This window comes from Episyrphus balteatus, chromosome X, assembly GCF_945859705.1.
Source record: "Episyrphus balteatus chromosome X, idEpiBalt1.1, whole genome shotgun sequence".
Lineage (NCBI taxonomy): Eukaryota > Metazoa > Arthropoda > Insecta > Diptera > Syrphidae > Episyrphus > Episyrphus balteatus.
In genome coordinates this window covers 1,190,529-1,194,519 of record NC_079138.1, presented here as the reverse complement: position 1 = coordinate 1,194,519, position 3,991 = coordinate 1,190,529, and the positions used below count along the sequence as shown (strand labels likewise).

The window sequence follows — 3,991 nt, the reverse complement described above, 5'->3', positions numbered from 1 at the left end:
GAGGAGTCCCAACACAGGAAAATGCAATGTATAAAATCTGAGGAAATATATTATATGATTAATTAATTTATTTTCGATTATTTCGAAAGGATTTCAATTCGCTTTGCTTATTTTTAGATTAGATTAAATAAATCTTCATTGTCAATTGAAAATAAAGATTATAAAGCATGACTTTTCAATCGTCTGCTGCTTTCTAAAAAAAATTACATATAGAGATTAAAAGGTTCAGTAAATGTAGGCCCATACAAATTTATTTATTTATCACAAATATATGCAATGAGAAATTAAGTGTAGAAAATAAAAATTAAGTAAAAAGTAAAGTTTTAATAATTTAAAAAGGCAATGCTAATGAAAAGCATGCAATTTAGTGACGAAAAATTTTCAAAATTATTGGTACCTACGGTTTTTTAAAGGTTTTTGTATACAAATTTTAAAAATTAAAAATTGGTAGGAAGGTATGCCATTTAAAAATAAATATTAATATCGACACATAAAAACAAAATTTCATTGGTTCTTTGTCCTTTTATATTGAATTTTCGGTTGTATTCGATTTTTGCGATTTCAAAATTTGCTTATGGTAAATAGCAAGTAAAAAATCTTAACATTATATAAAAGTGGAATTTCATTTATCTTAGGTACTGTTTTTCTTTCTGGGGGTGACAGTGACACCATAATTTCCGCCCGGGGGCCAAACATGCACGCTACGCCACTGGGCCTAAGGAACAAAAAAATATATTAATAGTAGGTAGATAAGGAAAGTTAAAGGGGTGATTCTTGGTTTCATTTGCATTTTCAAATGTATATAATGACTAGACTTTAGTTCTGCCTACATTTATTATATTCCAAAAGAAGATGAGTCCATGATAACTAAAGGCCTCAATCAACAAGCTTCTCCACCTTATCCTATATCCTTAGCCAGCTGCTTCCAGTTTCGCACGCCAAATTGATTGAGTTCCCCTTCAACTTGCGTGCGCCACCTTAGACGAGAAACTTAGTATTAATCGATTCTAAACTACAATCTCAATATGAAATATGGACAACTCAAGGCACATGAAAAAAAAAAAAAAAAAAAACAAAACAAAAATTCCAAAACAAAAAAGATTAAAATCAAAATCTAAAGGCGAGGCCCTTTTAAATGTTTTTATGATATTTCGCCGATTTGTTTCTTCATCCTTTCAAAGGACTTCAATCCGCAGGACATCACAAGAGGTACAGAGGCGAGGTGATGTAATGTCAATAATATATGATGCCTTAAGTAGATTTTAAGAAAAAACCAAACAAAAAAAAAATTCACATAGACGTCACAACATAAACTTTCCAACAAAAGAAATCATGATGAACTATACGAGGTTCTGGTACATACCTTTACGACACGATGTGTTTGGATTGGGTTTTTGAAATTTAGAAGAAGAACAAAAGACCACCGCACCATGCTGGCGCAAAGGCACGACACACAACTTAAAAGAACTCCTCAAGAATCGGAACTATAGAACAGAATGAATGGATCTTAGAGGAATAAAACCATAATTGCATGTTTTCACACGAGAATAATGCTTGCCGATATTTATACAATAATTTCGTTCATTTGTTCGTTTTGTTAGTAGATTGCCAGTGTGCACGCGGTTTGTTTTACTATTATTATACCCTTGCTTCCCTGAGTCACTTTCATTATTCCTTGCTGCACTGTAAGCCTAGCTTTATAGATGACTTTTTGCAGGAGCGATAAGCCAAACTATGGAAGTAATAAAGACAAACAAACAAAATCAAAATCAAAATAAAACAAGTCTATTATTAAGTAACATATTTTTTAATAACTATTATTTAATGATAATTATTATTTATTAATTTTAATTAAAGAAAACAAATATAGGTAAATATTTAACAATTTGAAGGAAAAGTAACATAAAAACCTTTAATGAAACATGATGTACACTGAACCAAAAAGGTACATAAAATTAATGAATTTGTACATTAAATTAATGTAAAAATTCATGGCAAATGAGCCAATGTAAAAATTCATTAAATTTAAGAATCTTTTTAAGAACAAATTCATAAGGGAATGAATATTTCTTAAAAATTAAGAATAAGTTCTTAAATTTTATGAATTCTTTTCATACACGAATTCGAAAATTTTTGAAAATGTTTAAGAAAAGTTTCTTAGATTTTAAGAAAAATTCTTACAATTTAAGAATTATTTCTTATAATTTAAGAACAAAGTTTAAGAAAAGTTTCTTACATTTTAAGATTATTTCTTAAATTTTATGATTTTTTTCATAAACTCCGTAAAAAATTGAATGAAATATTGCTTAAATTTTATGAAAAAAATCATAAAAACTATGAATTTTTCTTAAAGTTTTATGATTGTTTTCATAAAATATAATACACTTTTCATTAAAATGTATGCATTTATTTATATAGATGCATATAATATACATTACCATTCCAAGTATTTAATTTGTTCCTGAAAAAAATTGTATTCCAATCAAACAAACAGCAAAAGAAAACAACCCAAAATCTAAAACAAAGAAATGAAACATTAAAAATAAAATAAATTATTAAGTTTAAACGTTATAAAAATGTTTTATTGATCACTATCACTATACATTTCACTATAAATTTAATTTTTAACTTAATTTTACTTTTTTAATGGATGCATCATCTGGAAAGATAGAAAAAAGTTTGCATTAGTAAAATGAATATGTAGTATTTGGTTTAAAAAATCGAAAAAGCTAGAAGGTTAAATTATCTTATTCTTACCTTATTGTAATCGGCAGCATTAGACTCTGGAGCTGAAAAAAAAAACAATACAAAATTGAATAAGTTGGGGAAAGATAAAAATATAAAGAATTTAGGTACCTATGAGAAATGTTGATAGTATTAAGTTAAAACAAAATTTAAATATTTAGAGAAATAAAATAAAATGAAACACTTACTAAATTCAATGTTTTGCTTTAGTTTGCAATGACAATTTCAAGTGTACAGGATTTGTTGAGAATCGCCTGCCTTTAATATGGTTTTTATTTTGTGTTGATTTTTCCACTTTTGCCGGTCCAAAGTTGAAGATTACGTACCTACGTGCCACCATATTTCAGAAACAAATCAAATTACGATTTTCACTTTTTAAATATGCACCTATGTATACCTAACAAAAAGAAATAAAATACATTTAATAAATAAAAGAAAGCAATTTTTAACATTATATGTTTTTATACTTATCTGAGTATATGGAAAAGAGGCAACAGCAACCAACAATATTTTACACTGTTGAAATATACTTATAATCTTCAAAATTGTCTACGTGGTTAAAATGGTTAACACTATAATAAATATTGTCTTTTATTCACAAACTTTTATAGCTTGTTTCGGCAACGACCGTCGACTTTGAATATCAGATTTTAAATTAAATCCTCAAAGAAATCTTTCTAAGGCATAGATCCAGAACAACAGTTATTATTTTGTAGATTGATGAAAAAATACATAGACTTTAAGAAAATATACTTAAAAACTCACAACGTAAGAATTTTTTCATAAATTATATGTATACTTTCATAATATTTAATGAATTAATTCTTAAATTTTTGAAAAATATGAATTTCGATCATAAAAAGTATGAACAGATTCTTAAATTTTAAGAATAAGTTCTTAATTCCAAATACAGGATAACGGTAAAATATTCGTTGTTTATCGATTAATGAAAAAATACATTCAGTTTAAGAAAAAATACATTCATTTTAAGAAAAAATACTTAAAAACACAAAATTTATGAACTTCTTACAAATGTAATTGTGAAAATAAATTTTTTCAATTTTAGAAGGGAAAAAAGTCAATTTTAAAAATTATTTTAACTCAAAATACAACTGAATGGAAAATAATAGTAAATTTCATTCATAAAATTATGTCCAGATTCTAAGATTCAGCAAAATATTCTTTCCAATTGAAGCTTGAAGTTTATGAATTTATTCATAAACCTTCGTATTTGTTCTTAAAAAAA

General features: G+C 26.3%; 1 long non-coding RNA gene across 1 annotated transcript; it reads right to left on the bottom strand.

Annotated features, from left to right (window-relative positions):
- Positions 1-2,567: 2,567 nt before the first annotated feature.
- LOC129920651 (uncharacterized) lies at positions 2,568-3,544 on the bottom strand. Its single transcript, XR_008773284.1, has 3 exons — positions 2,934-3,544; positions 2,758-2,789; positions 2,568-2,659 (listed from the first exon to the last, which is right to left on the bottom strand). It is a non-coding gene; the product is annotated as an uncharacterized LOC129920651 (long non-coding RNA).
- Between the last annotated feature and the right edge of the window lie 447 nt (positions 3,545-3,991).